A 17,959-nucleotide genomic window follows, 5' to 3' on the forward strand; every position below is an offset into this window, starting at 1 on the left:
TGTGTCGTACGTGTGTTTGTGAGTTGCATGTGTTGTGTGTTGTATGAGTGTTGTGTTTCATGAGTGCATTCTACATGTATTTGTGTTGAGTTGCATGTGTTGTGTGTATGTTGTATGTGTTATATGTTGCATGAGTGTGTTGTACATGCATGTTGTGTTGTGCGTGAGTTGCATGTGTTGTATGTGTTGTATGAGTGTGTTGTATGTGTATGTTGTGTTGTAAGTTGCATGTATTGTGTTTATGTTGTATGAGTGTTGTGTTGTATGAGTGTTGTGTTGTATGAGTGTGTTGTACGTGAATGTTGCATTGAGTTGCGTGTGTTGTGTGTGTTGTACGTGCATGTTGTGTTGAACGTGAGTTGCATGTGTTGTACGTGAGCTGTATAAGTGTGTTGTTTGTGTATGTGGTGAGTTGTATGTATGGTGTGTATGTTGTGTGAGTGTTGTGTGTGCGTGTTATGTTGTGAGTTGCGTGTGTTGTGTGTGTTGTACGTGCATGTTGTGTTGAACGTGAGTTGCATGTGTTGTACGTGAATGTTGCATTGAGTTGCGTGTGTTGTGTGTGTTGTACGTGCATGTTGTGTTGAACGTGAGTTGCATGTGTTGTACGTGAGCTGTATAAGTGTGTTGTTTGTGTATGTGGTGAGTTGTATGTATGGTGTGTATGTTGTGTGAGTGTTGTGTGTGCGTGTTATGTTGTGAGTTGCGTGTGTTGTGTGTTGTATGAGTGTTGTGTCTTGTATGAGTGTTGCATGTGCATGTTGTATATGATTTGTGTGTTGTGTATGTATGAGTGCTGTACGAGTGCATTGTAGGTGCGTGTTGTATTGTATGTGAATTACGTGCGCTGTATGTGTGTATGACTGTGTTGTGTGTACATGTGTTGTGAGTTGCATGTATTGGTTGTGTGTTGCGTGAGTGTGTTATAAATGCATATTGTGTTGTGAGTTGCATGTATTGGGTATGTGTTGTATAGGTTGTGTGTGTTTGTGTGCATTGTGTGTTGTGAGTGTTGTATAAGCGCATTGTACGTGCGTGTTGTGTTGTTTGTGAGTTGCATGTTGTCAGTGTGTGCCGTGTGAGAGGCGGGGCATCCACATGACTTCTCCTTAGCGAGTCCTGCCTTGCAGCCCCTTCCGAGCTTGTATCCTCCGGAGCAGCCTAGAAGCAGCAGCATGTTTGCCTCTGCCCCTCCCCAGGAGGCCTCAGCCAGATCCTGAGCTCAGCCCGCTGCTGGGCGGCCTCTCTTGTCTCTCTTGTCTCTCTCGTCGTCCTCCTGCGCCTCCTCCTTCTCGGGACCTGCATCCTTCTTCTGTGCTCCCTGGCAAACCACACCTGGGATGTGGGAGTTCAGGCTCTCCCCGAAGCCGTTTGTTCCTCTCTGAAGAGCGCCCCCCTTGACTGGCCGTGAGCAGCTGGAGTGGATTGCAGGGAAGGGAGGTGGGTGTTCCTGTAGAGACGCCGGGGTCTTACCTGGGGAGAACGGAGCCTGCGCTGGGCAGGCCGCCCTCCTGAGGAAGGGGACGGGGCGGGAGGAGCCTCTCGTGGACAAGGGGCCCACCTCCTGCCCTCCTTCCCTCTATCCCAGTCTGTTGTGAGGGAGGGCGGGGCCCAAGGTGATTTCTATGCAGATCTTCAATTATCCAGGCTGTGAAACAAATACTTCTGTTTTTAAGATCAAAGGAAATCTCCTTTTGTTTGTCTGCCTTTTATTTTATTTTACTTTTTTTGAGAAGGTGTTGCCCAGGCTGGAGTGCGGTGGCACGATCTCAGCTCACTGCAACCTCCACCTCCAGGGTTCAAGCAATTCTCCTGCCTCAGCCTCCTAAGTAGCTGGGATGACAGGTGCCCGCCAACACATCCGGGTAATTTTTGCATTTTTAGTAGAGATGGGGTTTTACCATGTTGGCCAGGTTGGTCTTGAACTCCTGACCTCAAATGATCCACCCACCTCCGCCTTACAAGGGGTTGGGATTACAGGCGTGAGCCACCGCGCCTGGTCCATTTGCCTCTTAGTTAGAACATGTATATTTAATGTTTTAAATTTCTCTTTTCCGGTTCAGAACAGTAGCGTTTCTTTTTCCTAGTGTTGCTATGAATGTCCTTTACAATTAGGAGACTGGGCTGGCTGCCCACTGGAGAGTGGTGTCACTGGGTCATGGTCATCATCTGCCCCAGCAGGGTCCAGAGTGTTTGGAGTCTTTCCTGGGCGTAGATACCCTTTTGTCTGATGTTCAGATAAAACCAATCACCATATTCAGTGAATCAAAGAGATCAGAGCTGGGAACGGTTAGTGCACATCCACCTCTCCCGAGAGTGTTCACGCCTCTTCCACGCGGGGCTAGGCTGCTGCTGAGCGTGGTTCTACTGGCTGTGGGTGTGGCCTCTTTCCTCAACCACAGCCATCGCAGGCCTGCCACAGTTTTGATTCTTCTAGAAGAGAATGGGCAGGCAACACAAGAGAAACAAGATATGTTAGATCTGAAACCTTTAAAAATTAATTCCTCAAACACTGTGTTTATTTTTTGCCCATACCTAATTTGATAGCAATTTAGAAAAGATTAAAACGAAAAAAAATTTCCCTTATATTAAGTCTTTGAAAGGCATCCAACTTAGTTTTCATACAATGATTGTCTCTTTGGAGTCATACTTTATTGGTTTCAGTAATGTGTAACAAGTACACCGGCATAAACAGATTTAGGAGCAAACAGCTGCTTCATGATTATAGTTCAGCTCACGGGGCCCAGCTGTGGGGGTGCAGCCTGTGCCTGTCTGTGCGCCAATGGGGCTGGTCACCTTGAGCATCTGGGAGTGTCTGGGTAAGTGAAGTCTGGGCAAGGCAGCATCCACACATCTGTGTAGTTCTCATTTTGTCCACGTTATACAGCAATGCCACAAATTCTCAAGTAAGTGTTCTCCAAGTGCATATTCAGTTAGTGTTTGGAAAGTGCATAGGTACCTCATACAGCACGTTCAGGAGGAGCTAGGAGCCCAGGAATGAGAGCAGGTGTGAGGCCTGTACTCTCTTTGCATAGATAAAATATACATGTGCATATCTGAGGCCAGAAAGTTAGATTGGGGTCAGAATGTGGAAGTCCTTACCTGTTGGATACCAGGGAGCCACTGAGGGTTTCAGAGAGAATCGCGCCTCTGATGTGCGGCATGCCGGGGTGGGGGACAGAGCAGTCTCATACAGGGCACTCGCCCTGGCGAGAGGAGGAGAGAAGGCAGCCGAATCGCACCGAACTGAGCGATTCGGTGCCTGGGTCAGGAGGGGAAGAGGGAGTGCAGGAAGGCGGATGAAGCTGCGAGTCTGCACACCGTGGTCGGCGTTGCGCTTTGCCGGAAATCAGGAGGAGAAGCAAGTGTGGATCTGACTCGGAGATTCTTAGAGACACCACTGCAAGCTGCGAGTTTGGAAATACAGGAGGAGGCTTGGGGAAAATCTGGAGCAGGGTGCATTTGGGAGCCTCTTAGGTAGAAGTGCAGGTCAAGTAGCCAGAGTGTGAGGCGGACATGTCTGGAGGGAGGAGGCCAAAGGAAAGCCCACATTTGGAAATGGAGGAAGGGTTGGAAGACCCAGAAAAGGTCCTGCTTAGAGTCCAGAGAAGAGCTGGATGGCGCAGTTCACTAAAGCCCAGAGCCGAGAGTTTCCAGGAGAAAGTCCCAAGTGTTGCTGAAAACCGGCGGGCAGGACTCCAGTTAGAACCTGCGAGGGGAGCCTGGGTGCCCTGATCCCTGAGAGCAGCCAGAGCTTGGGGGTCTCGGCTGAAGTGGGTGGGAAGTGCAGGGAGTAGGTGGAGATGGTCCTTCAAGGCCTGGTGCTTCACACGGGCAGCCAGCCGTGGACCAAGACACAGCTGGAGAGGGGCCTGAACCCAGAGCGTCTCCAGGAGGAGGAGGGAGCCAGGAAGGGCAAAGGTATCCGGAAGAAAGGGGGCAGGCATGGAGCCAGGTCCCCAGGGAGGCTGCAGTCTTCTTTCTCTGTTCATGGACTGGTTGTTGGTTATTTTGAGTTCTCAAAGTCATCCACTCGATGTGGTCCAGAGAAAGTTCCCAGGGGTCTCAAACCCGGAACAGGCCATGTGCTTTTCCGAACACTGCGTGTTGCCTCAGGGTTACCGTCAATGGCTAATTCTAGCATGTCTTTTGTTGAAGTCTGCAGAAGAGCCTCAACCAGCACCAGCTTTTGAAGAACTTATAAAACTTGTGTTCTTCTGATTCTGAGATTTTTGCCTGAAATGCTTCGTACATTTTTAACTAGGTGTTGTTAGCACTTGTGTTACGGCATTTGGAGCTCTGTATTTTTGTGATGTGCTAGCTCTGAGGATGTTTAAGATTAGATTCCTAGAAATCAGATTATAGGAGCTCTCGGCCACGCTTCATGAGTTCTGTTTTGGCCCCTCATAGTGGATCCCGTTGCGGTGGCTATTCTTAGTATTTGTGGAACACCTGACTCGCGATGCTAGGAGAATGTGATTTGTTTTCTTTGTAAGCCTAAAGTCTAATGACCTTGAAGAGTCTTTATACCCGTCTCTTATAAATCAGCTTTAATATACTTGAAAGTGTCCTCATTGTGCCCTTGAAAAGCAGGTGCACATTTTAAAAGTCATCCTTTTAAAACCCTTGTCTTCAGCCTGTGCCCTTTGTCTGTTTTGTTTCCTTCACTGCAACATCATGAAACAGGGACAAGGGCTAGAATCTGTTTCATACAGAGAACTTGAAACAAGGACAAGGACTAGAATGTGTTTCATACACAGAGCTGAACTGTGCTGAGCGACCTGCTTTGCCGACGTCTGTTTCTGTCTTGAGAGGGAACCCAGGCCTCTTGACTTTTCCTTTTGTACACTTTCCAAAAGAATATGTTTTCCTCTCTCGGGTCCATTCCACTGTGGGATTCTCTCCTAAGGCTGTTTCTTTGCCTTCCATTTTGACAACTATGATGTAGTTTCCGAGATGATAGAAGGGTAGTGAAAAGGCCTGGGAAAGAGAAAGCAGGAAGGGAAGAAATTATCTCATGATTTGAGTCAGAAGGAAGTCACTCAGACAGGAACGCTATTACAAGTGGGTCCGATCCCAGGAAGTGGGATTGAATAAGTGGCATCGTATCACACACCTCTGTTTTACATTGCTGCTGTTGCCAGGGGTAACGAAAAGAACGAGTATATTCATTCCGAGGTCAAACATATATCTTTGCTGACTCTGACTATAATTAGCAGAATTCGTTCAGTTCAAATTTGAGAATACCTTTACAGAAGAGGGTCTTCGTGCACGTGTGCCTATTTCTATTTATATGTTCACACGTATTGGAGTATAAATGTGTGTGTGCTGTGTGTGAGACCTCAGTATTTGAAAGAAGAAATGTGCAGTAGAGCTTATTAATTATGAGAAGGTACATTTGGGGGATAAACTACTTTGTTTAGAATTGAATAATGGGGTGTTTGAGGGGTGTATATATATGTGTGTTTGCATTTCTGTGTATGAAATGTATATTTCTGTGTATGAAATGTATATGTGTATGAATTGTATGAATGTTGTATATTGTTTATGAATGTGCTGTTTATTGCATGTTTATGATGATGATGTGTATTGAATTTTGTGTCATGCAAACATGTATGTATGTGTTGCATGATATTTTGTTGCATGTGTATGATTGTGTTAGGCACGACTGACATTTTCAAGTAGGCATATGCATGTGTAGTGTATGTTGTTAGTATATGTGCTGTATGTACTGTGCATGTGTATGTATATCGCATGTATGTATGTATATGTGTGTCATGGCACGAGTATGTTCAGTATGCATGATGCTCGTGTGCGTTTATGTTGTGCATGTGTGTCGTTTACATGTTGTGTGCGTGTGTGTTTGAGTGTTTGTGTGTGTATGCTTGTGCGTGTGTGTTTGAGTGTTGTGTGATGTGTGCGTGTGTTGAGTGTTGTGTGTGTCATGTGTTGTGTGTTGGTATTATGTGATTATGTGAATGTGTGTGCATGTGTGAATGTATGTATTTCATGTAGGTGTGCGTGTCCGTGTGTATGTGTGTGTGTGATATGTGTCTGTGCGTGCATGCATGTGCACATTGGATTTGTGAATCCTCTCTGGGAGGGGCATGTTCCTGGAGACAGTACATGGGATCCTCCACTGTCCTCTCAGGGAGAGAGACATTGTGAAAGTTCGAGCCATTAGGTAAACATGCCTGATGTTCTATAAAATATATATTTAAATATACTACTGGGGTTAAATATATGTTAAATGGGTGCAAAGCTGTTATATTGCGTTAAAAGTCATGTTAGTACTTCCTGGTTAAAGGCTTTGTGAATGATTTCCTGTACATGGGACATAATACACCACACAGATTTACAGTGGGTCAATGGTATTTGCCAGGAAGTCTGGCTTACGATTGGTATTTCTAGGTGCAGATATGCAGGTTGAGCTTTGCTGGACTTAGAGGAGGGTCATTGACTCTGCCCACTGAATGATACCAGCGTCTCTGCTGCTTCCTTTTTCTGCCGGCTTCATCCAGAGCTGGGACAGCTGCTCTGAGACGCATTGTACTTTTCTCTCCATAAAAATCTGCAGCATTTGTTAGCAGTCCAGTAGCAGACCGAGAGGCAGGTCCAGGGGCAGGTCCAGAGACAGGTCCCGGGAGAGGTCCAGCGTCAGGTCCAGGGGCAGGTCCAGCCAACTTTCCATATGGCCCATGTGAAAATGTACCCTCTTCCTTCCATTTTTCATTTATTTTATTTATTTATTTATTTATTTATTTTTTATTATTATTATTATTATTATTTTTTCACACGGAGTCTCGCTCTGTCACCCAGGCTGGAGTGCAGTGGCCGGATCTCAGCTCACTGCAAGCTCCGCCTCCTGGGTTTACGCCATTCTCCTGCCTCAGCCTCCCAGGTAGCTGGGACTACAGGCGCCCGCCACCTCGCCCGGCTAGTTTTTTGTGTTTTTTTTAGTAGAGACGGGGTTTCACCATGTTAGCCAGGATGGTCTCGATCTCCTGACCTCGTGATCCGCCCGTCTCGGCCTTCCAAAGTGCTGGGATTACAGGCTTGAGCCACCGCGCCCGGCTGTTTTATTTATTTATTTATTTATTTTTTGAGCAACGTGGCTGTTTATTTCACCTGGGTGCAGGCGGGCTGAGTCCGAAAAGAGAGTCAGCGAAGGGAGACAAGGGTGGGGCCGTTTTATAGGATTTGGGTAGGTAAAGGAAAATTACAGTCGAAGGGGAGTTGTTCTCTGGCGGCCATGAGTGGGGGTCACAAGATGCTCAGTGGGGGAGATTATTGAGCCAGGATGAGCCAGGAAAAGGAATTTCACAAGATAATGTCATCGCTTAAGGCAAGGACCGGTCATTTACACTTCTTTTGTGGTGGAATGTCATCAGTTAAGGCGGGGCAGGGCATTTGCACTTCTTGTGATTCTTCAGTTACTTCAGGCCATCTGGGCGTATACCCTCCACTGTAAGAGTTATCCAAAGCGTCTGTGATGGTCCAGGAAGCTTCCGAGGCGATGGGACAGCGTCAGTCTTCAGCCGCTAAGCCGAGAATGTGTGGGAAGGAGTCAGTCAGAGAGCCTTGGGCCAGAGCTGCAGGGGCTCTGGGAGTGGCTGCCTGGCGAGTTGGACAGTCCGACTTCCAGTGGGGTCCCACACAGATGGGACACGGCTTAGGAGGAATCCCGGGCTGCAGGCATTCCTTGGCCCAGTGGCCAGATTTCTGGCACTTGTAGCAAGCTCCTAGGTGAGGAGGTTCTGGAGGAACCCCTGGCAGCTGTGGTTCAGGCATTTGGAAGTTCTTGTGTGCTGGAGATGTGGCTGGGGTTTGTGTCACAGTGGGGACAAGGAATTGCAACTTAGAAAGAAGTTGGTACTTGGCTGCCTCTACTGTATTATTGTACACCTTGAAGGCGAGGTTCGTTAAGTCCTGTTGTGGGGTTTGAGGGCCGGAATTTAATTTTTGGAGCTTTATTTAATGTCAGAAGCAGATTGTGTAATAAAATAAAATGTATATTAAGAATAAGACAGCCTTCCGACATTTCAGGGTCTAGGGCTGAAAAGTGTCTCAGGGTGGCTGCTAAACAGGCCATGAACTGGGCTAAGTTTTTATATTTGATTAAAAAGAGCCTAAACACTAACTGATTTGGGAGAGGTCGGATAAAGAAAAAGGAGCATTAACCTTGACCACGCCTTCAGCCCTAGCCACTTTTTTAAGAGGAAATTGCTGGGTAGGTGGGGGAGGGTTAGTCGAGGAATGAAACTGTAAGCCAGACCCGGTGTGAGGAAGGCAGGTGATAAAAGGATTATAGTGGAGACTGAGGAAAAATTGAGACCTAACTTGGCCTGGCAAGGAGGACAGAGGTCAGATGGGTCTATAGAAAAGGAAGACTGGAAAGACTCAGTGAAGCTTGGGGTTGGGACTGAGGGGACAGGCAGGAGGGAAAGAAGGAAGATTTGGGACGAGTTGCATTGGGAACAGAGACTAGGGAGGGACCGATGTGGAAAAGAATGCCTGGACGTCAGGCACCTCAGACCAGTTGCCCATTTTAGGACATGAATTATTTAGATCTTGTAGGATGGAAAACTCAAAAGTGCCACTTTCTGGCTCTTTGGAACTACTGTTGAATTTGTATTGGGGTTAAGCGGCATCGTAGAAGAAAATAAGGCATTCAGGTTTTAGGTCAGGTGTGAGTTGAAGAGGTTTTAAGTTCTTGAGAACACAGGCTAAGGGAGAAGAAGGAGGAACGGAGGGTGGAAGGTTGCCCATAGTGAAGGAGACAAGCCCAGAGAAAAGAGAGAGTAGAGACACAGAAGGAGTTCGGGGGTTCTTGCCCTCCAGAAAAGCAGGAAAGGGGTCGGGGAGTGGAAGTAATGGACTGGGGCGCAAAATTAAGAGGTCGGGGTTCTTGCCCCTCCCCCAGAAAAGCAGAGAAGGGGTAGAAACAGGGAGAGAAGGGTTTGGGGTGCTTGTCCCTCCCCCAGAAAAGCAGAGAAAGGGTAGAGACAGGGAGAGAAAGGGGTCGAGGTGCTTGCCCCTCCCCCAGAAAAGCGGGGCTTGCCACTAAGGGTGAAGGACCAAGGGAGGCGTCCCTGCAGCGTGGTCAGACACCTCTGAAACATGAGTGAGTAATCAGAGAGGCGTCTCTGCAATGATTAAACACCAAGGGAAGGCTGCCTTCCCCAGTCTATGCCTTCCCCGGCGCCAGCGTTTTGGGTTCGTGGATAAAACGTGTCTCCTTTGTCTCTACCAGAAAATGAAAGTAATTGAAATTAAGAGAAGGGAGAGATTGAAGGGTGGCACAAAGATTGAAAGGAGAAAGAGGTCGAGCGATAGTGAGAGAGGTTGGAGAAGATGGTAAAAAGAGGCTGCTTACCCAATTTAAAATTAGAGATGTTCCTTGGGCTGGTTGGTCTGAGGACCAGAGGTCGTGAGTAGATCTTTCTCACAGAGCAAAGAGCAGGAGGACAGGGGATTGATCTGCCAAGGGAGGTCCCCTGATCCGAGTCACGGCACCAAAATGACATGCGCATCTGTGTGAAGAGACCACCAAACAGGCTTTGTGTGAGCCACATGGCTGTTTACTTCACCTGGGTGCAGGCGGGCTGAGTCCGAAAAGAGAGTCAGCCCCCTTCCATTTTTTAAAGCAGTAGTTATTAGAAGAGCCTACTGCCATTTCTCCTTCAGCTCCTCACAGTGGATGGTAAGCATTTGCTTTATGAAAGCAAAGTTTCATGCTCTTTGTGCTAAGTCTCCTCTGCCTTTCTGTGAGAGGCTAGAATTGGGATCGACCCTCATCTGTGCCAGAGCCTTGGTACATGTCTCAGTTCTGGAATCTACTCTGTGCTTGTTGCCTTCCATCCACCAACAGCCGTCTGTCTTCCTGTCACTCCTTCAACACGGAGTCCAGCAGTGTGCACACAGGTGAGCCTGTGTGAATGCTGGTTTTGTAGGATCTTATCGGACCTTAGTCATCATTTTCACTAGGAAACCAGACACTGCAGAGGACTTACAGAAAAGCCCAAAGAAGCCGTATCAATAGAATCATAGAGACAGAATTCTATAACCATGGGAAATGGCATTGATTATCATGAAATGTGCATTTATGTGAGGCATAGTAAAACATCACATTTCTTACTGGATAAGAGCTTGGAAAAGAGATTATGAAAGTATAACTGACTCTACTCTTGTATCGTGGAACATGGTAAAATGATGCAAGGTATTGTATAGAATGGAACACACAGAATAGAATGCTATAGAGTAGCGCAGAATAGAAGAAATAGTATAATGTTATATAGGGTAGCATAGAATAGAAGAAACAGTGTAACATTATGTAGTATAGTATATACAATAGGACAAATAGTATTACATGGTCTAGAATAGAACAAATGGGATAGTATTGTAGAGTATACAGTTGAACTAATGACGTAGTATTGCATAGCATAATACAGTCTAGATTAGAACACACAGCATAGTATTAATATTACGTAGTGTGGTGTGGAATAGTAGAGTCGCATGGCACAGAACAGAGAGGATAGTGTTCTCTAGCAGTGATGCAGGAGTTTTGCTCTTTAGCTCAGCTGGGTCCAGGTTCTTGTCTCGTGACCAGGAAGAAACAGGCACGGGGACATCGAAGAGTGAGTGCAGTGGAACTTATTAAGCTAAAAGTTAAGCTCTCGTGAAAAGAGGGGCCCTGAGAGCAGGTTGCTGGTCGCCCCTTTCCCAGTTGACTACAAGGGCTTTTATATAGAAGCTGATGGGGCTGGGCTCCCTGTCTAAGGAGCACATTTCTGGTGGTTCCACCCCATTCCCCCGCGTGCATGGGGACCCTTAGTCTGCTATGAGCATGTTTAGGCGAGCCCCCCGTGCAAGTCCCCCTATCTGCACAAAACATGGGCTGGAGGCTCTCTGGGACCCTTCTCTTACTGTCTGCCTAAAGCAAGCTGGCTAACTCCTTTCCGTATAAGAAAAATAGAATAGAATAGAAGAGATAGTACAGTATTTTATAGCATAGAATGAAGCTGTCGTATTCTATCGTAGAGAATGGAATAGTATAGAATAGAACACACAGATCGTACTAGTGTAGTATAGAATAGTAGCCTCACGCAGCACGGAGCAGTGTTGTGCTCCCTATGTACAGAGTGGAACCAGCAGGAGAGCGTTCTTCAGTGGGGCGTCACTGGCCCTTCATATGTCTTTGGTTCTGCGGAAATGAGGAGAGGGAGTTAAGGGAAGGGGAGGAGGTTGGCTTTCTTACTTTTAAGGCGCTCATTACTTCTTGGGGAACATTTGATGGTCCCCTTTGGTAGTATTCTGTGAAGCAGTCTCTGTACTCTGTGTAGGGTGAAATGTGGAGCAGTCTGTGGACTCCGTAGGGTGACATGTGGGGCAGTCTGTGGACTCTATAGGGTGAAATGTGGAGCAGTCTGTGGACTCTGTAGGGTGAAATGTGGGGCAGTCTGTGGACTCTGTAGGGTGAAATGTGGAGCAGTCTGTGGACTCTGTAGGGTGAAATGTGGGGCAGTCTGTAGACTCTGTGTAGGGTGAAATGTGGGGCAGTCTGTGGACTCTGTAGGGTGAAATGTGGAGCAGTCCGTGGACTCTGTAGGGTGAAATGTGGAGCAGTCTGTGGACTCTGTGTAGGGTGAAATGAGGTGTTTTATGGAAATAGTTGTCTCATGCCTGGCACATGGCAGAGCTTCCGTGGATCTTGCCGTCAGGACCGCTCTGATAACTTCTCTACAGTGCCCTCCACACTGTAAATACCACACATTGTGGGAAGTCCGGGCCTTTTCAAAGGCTGGGTTTCATTTTAACAAAATTGGAATGCCCTGCATATTTGGAATGGCCAGATCATCCTGCACTTTTGACTTCACCTGTCCAGCTGGGTACACCTCCCTGCGTGCTGCCAAGGTTTACGGCGGAATTCCCCGACACCACTACCCTCACTGCCTGCACCTGAATCTGCTGTGGGGTCATTTCCTTATTGGACTTGTCTGGGGACCTCCTGAGGGGTGGATGGGTCAGGACTGGGTTATCTGGGGAAGGTATTCACGGCATTCCTGTTTGCAGTCTGTGTCCCTGTTGGAAGAGATGCTTTCAGCACATCCGTTAATTCAGACGTGATTAACAAGGGGTGTCTCTCCCAGGTAAGAGTTGGTGCGTCTCTGCTGAGCTTCTTCTGACTTCATCCTTTTTCAAGTCTGTTACAAAGAGAACTTTGGTTTCTCAAGGTTTAAGAATTAATGTCAAAGAGCAATTTAGTGTTCTTTTTGAGTCACCAGCCTTGCTGTGGATGATTCGTGAGTCCTTGGTGATTAGGGACACAGCACAATCGGTGGGCCGTCTGTTCCCCACCCTGGTGGATACTTTCTCACCCAAAGAAATGTATTCCGTTAACATGTCTCAATTAGAATATTTTAGTAGGAGACAGAGTTATGGCTCTTGTTTTAATTTGTAATAGATGATTTCAGTAGCAGGGTCAAGGCTGAGACTTGCTGTGTAGCTCATGGAAAACATTGATTAGAAACACCCAAAATATATCACCAGCTTTGTTGCTGCAGCTGCAAGGGACTAGGAATGCATATCTATTTTTTTCTTTTGTTATTGTTTATTATTTTTATTTTTGAGACAGAATCTTGCTCTGTCACCCAGGCTGGATTGCAGTGGCATAATCTCAGCTCACTGTAACCTCTGCTTCCAGGGTTCAAGAGAATCTTGTGTCTCAGCCTCCCGAGTAGCAGGGATTACAGGTGCCTGCCACCATGCCCAGCTAATTTTTGTATTTTTAGTAGAAACAGGAGTCTCACCGTGTTGGCCAGGCAGGTCTTGAACTCCTGACCTCAAGCGATCTGCCAACCTTGGCCTCCCAAAATGCTGGCATTACACACATGAGCCACTGTGCCTGGCCACCATGACCATTTTAAATGTGGCACTGAGTATCTGCCTTTTTTTTTTTTTTTAAAGAAGTGCAGATGTTACCTCTCACACCTCTATTCTTTTGCTGACCTGGGCTGGCCAGCAGGGTTCCCAGGCTCGAGGCCATGTCTGAAGTGTTGTTGGACAATGTGGACCTGTGAACCCTTGGTCTTTGGGGACATGGGGCACCCCGGGACACCCACAGTCTTGCGAGGGTTTTTGGCTCTGTGTGTGGCTGCTGTGAGGCAGCTTTGGGCGGGGAGGAAGGAGAGCAGAGTCCATCTGTCCTGGTGCGGAAAATGCCCAAGAAAGTAAAGAAATGGTACAAAAAAATCATCATCTGCCCTGGTGCCATTTCTGTTAAAAAAAATAAAAATAAAAATTCACTCTGAATGTGGTTCTGTGCTTGAGGAGGATAGAAAATACCTGGAAAGACGCACAAAGTGTTCTTATGGGGTCAGTGCCGGGAAGTGGGATGGGAGGCTTGGGAGTGTGTGGAAAGCAGGACGTGGCGTATTTCATTCTAGTTTATTTGGTAGAGCAAGTGATGAAAGTGAAGATTGAGTGATCAGAGCAGCTTGGCCTGGCCATGGGTAGATCCCAGGGTGTCCCGCCTCCCGCCTCCAGCTGCAGCTCTGTTTCTCAGTCACAGATGAGACAGGGGGCCTGAGGCTGTGGGCCGAGGGGGGCACCTCGGTGTCCCCAGCACCTGACTGTCCAGGCTGCTCTTGGGCCAGCCTGAGGGAAAGGGCGGTGGAGAGCTGGGAGGGTACACAGTGCATCCCCTTCCCCCGCCCTGGGACTGAGGTTAGCCCAGGCTGCTGTCAGGATGGAGGAAGATGCCCTCAGGACAGAGGAAGAGGCCGGTGGAGTTTGGTCAGCAGCCAGTGTGGTCTTTCCCACAGGGGATACGCAGTGCTCCAACTAGCAGAAAAAAAAACTCTGCTTTAGTTTTTAAATTTTGCTCATTCTGTTTATCATGCTGGTCATGGTAAGATTTGGATGTTGTTGGTAGGAATCAGTGTCAATTGCATACAGTTGACTCTTGTCCAACACAAGCTTGAGCTTTGCCGGTCAACTTATAGGTGGATTTTTTCAACCAAACTCAGGGAGAAGATACAGTGTTCTGCCACGTGAAACGCATGTCGGAGGGCTGATTCTTTGTACACGCAGAAAATACAGTGTTCCTGCCATGTGAAAGGCGTGTCGGAGGGCCGATTCTTTGTACACGCAGGTTCGGCAGGTCCACCTGTGGGGCTTGAATGTGCGTGGATTTGGTGTCCATGGGGTCCTGGAACCGACTCCCTGAGTCCAGCGAGGCTGGCCCCGGGATCGACTCCTTGAGGACAGCGAGGCTGGCCCCGGGACCGGCTCCCTGAGGACAGCGAGGCTGTTTCTAGTAGCAGGTGGTTTATTTTGTGTTTTCCCCCTGACTCCACACCCCGTTCTCAGAGACACGGCTGTCACAGGAGGACCAGCTGGGGCAGGGGAAGAGTGGAGGGCACCTGGCAGAAATGGCCGTGGACTCTCTTAGGAACGATAACTGTGGCACCTACCGTAGACGAAGATGTTGGTCTGCACTCTTCTCGTATTGGTCTGGGGCATGCAGTGGCTGTGGGCTGGTGTGGTCACAGCCCCAGTCTGGTGCATGCAGTGGCTTTGGGCTGGTGTGGTCCACAGCCCCGGTCTGGGGCATGCAGTGGCTTTGGGTTGGTGTGGTCCACAGCCCCGGGCTCCGTGGTCCCTGAGCCTGAAATCCCATCCGGTGCTGTGTCACCTTGGGCCAGCTGTCTCCTGAGGGGAAGGGAACAGGGAACAGCCCTCCTCGCATGGCCTCCCCAGCACCACCCAACCCCAGGACCTCCAGTGTGGACCCTACTGGAGGCTCCTCTCTCCTGGGGGGACCTTGCCCCAACAAGAGGACTCCATGGGCTGCAGGAGGTGTCAAGCTATTTTCTTTCCTGGAACTGGGTTACTGGCATGGCAGCTCCCAGATGCAGGAGGAAAGGCTCAGAAGTGCCTTCATAAAAAGGAGTTGTTGATGTGAGCTTTGGACAGCAAACACTGCTTACATTTCCTTTTCCATTTTGATGCGTTAATGGTGTGCAGCAACACCGTGACACACGGGGATGCAGGTGATGGCTGCCACCCCCGCAAGGGGGCCATGCACCAGTTTGATAATAAGAAGGCATGCTTCTCTTACTGCAAATAAAAACTTTTAATGGTTTTCTGCCAGAAAGACCCTGTCCTTTATGTAGGATACATAGAGGATCATTTGGCAAGGGATTGGGGATTTGGGGTTAAACTAAAAACAAATTAATTTCATTTTCTAGCACTCTGAACCCATTTGAGTTAATTATCCATTGAGAATTTGAATAGCACACACTGTTCTGACTTCCAATTGCCCCCTAATGAACAGCATTTGCTGTAACATGACAAAACCCTGAGTCTTAGAATTACTGGGTAATGTGGAAAAAGTCAAAGTTGGTTCTCTGTTGTTTTGCTTTAAGGAAATTATATTATTTTGCAGCCACTTAGTTTTCTCCTTTCCAAACAGAAAAACTGCTTTCTTACTACCTGAAAATTCGTGAAGGTCAAGGGGACACAGGCTGCAGTGCATTAAAAGCCACCATCAAATGTGGACGTGGACCGAGTTTTCCCCTGTTCTCTCCCACCATCAAATGTGGACGTGGACTCAGTTTCCCCCTGGTCTCGCCCATCATCAAATGTGGACGTGGACCCAGTTTCCCTGGTTCTCTCCCACCATCAAATGTGGACGTGGACCCAGCTCCCCCTGTTCTTGCTAACCCAATGTGGACTTGGACCACATTCCCTCTGTTCTTGCCACCATCAAATCAATGGGACACGGATTCAGTTTCCCTCTGTTCTTGCCCACCATCAAATGCGGACGGATTCTTTCCCTCTGTTCTTGCCCACCATCAAATGGGACACGGATTCAGTTTCCCTCTGTTCTTGCCACCATCAATGTGGACACGGATTCAGTTTCCCTCTGTTCTTGCCCACCATCAAATGTGGACACGGATTCAGTTTCCCTCTGTTCTTGCCCACCATCAAATGCGGACACGGATTCAGTTTCCCTCTGTTCTTGCCCACCATCAAATGTGGACACGGATTCAGTTTCCCTCTGTTCTTGCCCACCATCAAATATAGATGTGGACTTGGTTACCTTCTGTTCTCACCCACCATCAAATGTGGATGTGGACCCAATTTCCTTCTGTTCTTGCCCACCATCAAATGTGGACATGGACTCAGTTTCCCTCTGTTCGTGCCTACCTTGCCACCATGGCTCATTTCACAATCACTCAGGAAAGGAAGAAACATTATTTTTCATAGGCATGAAGGCAGTTGTTTTGAACCTAAGGAACAGGACATAATTCTAGCAATGGAAATGACCAGCCGAGTGGGTCTGTGTGAGGTTTGGAAGAAAAAAAGGATTTTAACTTCCCCTCTCTGTGTGTGCCCACCTCCCCCAGTTGAGAGTCACAGATTTAATTATTTTAATTTTGAGCTTAAAATAATTTGACAGCCTAACAAAAACTACTACAGTCCTATAAAATTCTGCTGTGTGTTTGGTTTTTCAGTTGCTTTTCTGAATATGGTAAATGAACGCATTATGACTTGTTATTTTAGTAATTGCTGTAAAAATTAATGTATGTTATAACCAGTGTTATAAAGTTAATTTAGCACCAAAGTAAAGCTAAAGCTGCATTGATTTCCCTCTGTACTTGTGTATAACAACGCCTCCATGAGGCAGGCGCTGGGACCCTGCAGTCTGTTGGGAGCAGGTGCCACCTGGCTGGTGCGTTCACTGCCCATCCCCTCTTGCTGCCAGGCAGCTTTTCGGTTTCCAGGTTATGCGGGAGTTGAGGCCGGTGGTCAGTAAGAGACAGGGGGGAGTTGGGTGGTGCAGGTTGGCGTGGGGTGGAAGGAGGCGTGGAGAGCCTGGGGAAGGCTGGACAGCAGCTCCGGTACCTGCACAGAGGGGCAGGGTGCGGCGGCACGGGGCAGTGAGTAGCTCCTGGATACAGCCCTTGGGGTTTTTATAGACGAGTCTGTCTTCAGCCCTGCACCCCTTTCCTGCTGAGTCCGGGTGGAGGGTGGAGGCGTCGAGCGCTTGTTTTCTCAGGTGAGGGCCCATCGGACACAAGCCAGTGTTTCCTGGAGTCCCCTCACCTGGGAACGTGCCCCTGCTCTTTTCAGAACAAACAAATCTTAGTTAACTTTACACATCACCTTTCCAGAAGGTGTTTAAGTCTGTATGCCTGTTAAGTCACCTAACTTTAAAGAGTAATGATACAATATGCTTCTTTTTAGGGGAGAAAACCTAGCTGATTTAAAAGATAAAATCAGAGGTTGGGTTCGCAGCATTTTGGAGGAGACTTGGTTTATGTCCTAGTGGGCAGCAGTGTTTCCTCAACTATTGTGTTTGCTCTATTATTACAGAGGTGACACTTCAAACATAGGGAAATGGAAGCAAAACAGCCCCCCCCATTCAGAGATAAACGTTGTCAACATATTCATGCACTTCCTTCTGCTGTTTTTGCTCTTCACTTTTTATTTTAAGACCACGTTCGTAGGATGGATATATAATTGTTTATGGTGACTTTAAAAGCACCTTTCTTGCTAAAAAGAGTATTTTTTCAGTCTGGAAAATTTAGACATGTTTTGTTTAAAAATTATTATAATACCACAGTGAAGTCATCAATGTTTTTATACATTTTCTTGGTCTCTTTATGGACTTAATATATACAATTTAACAATTGAAAATAACGTAATTTTGTGCATAAAATGTTTCTTGGCATGAGAGATGGAGCAGAGAGGAGGCACAGGGCTTCCCGCTGACTGAGGTCCTCCCAGGGTGTGACCAGCAGCCTCCCAAGTTTAGGGTCTGCACGGAGTCAGATTTCTAAATCGCCTTACACCACAACCCCTGCAACCATGCGCCCCTTTGATAAGGGGGTGTACTCTGATAGACATTTCAAGACAAGAGTTTGCTGGATCTGAGGCTGTTTCAGCTGTT

The 17,959-nt window shown here is 47.5% G+C and overlaps 1 pseudogene; it reads right to left on the bottom strand.

Moving 5' to 3' along the window:
* Positions 1–1,222: 1,222 nt before the first annotated feature.
* LOC117090704 lies at positions 1,223–14,847 on the bottom strand (annotated as a pseudogene).
* Between the last annotated feature and the right edge of the window lie 3,112 nt (positions 14,848–17,959).

The sequence above is a fragment of the Trachypithecus francoisi genome, unplaced genomic scaffold, assembly GCF_009764315.1.
Source record: "Trachypithecus francoisi isolate TF-2019V2 unplaced genomic scaffold, Tfra_2.0 Contig01087, whole genome shotgun sequence".
Classification (NCBI taxonomy): domain Eukaryota; kingdom Metazoa; phylum Chordata; class Mammalia; order Primates; family Cercopithecidae; genus Trachypithecus; species Trachypithecus francoisi.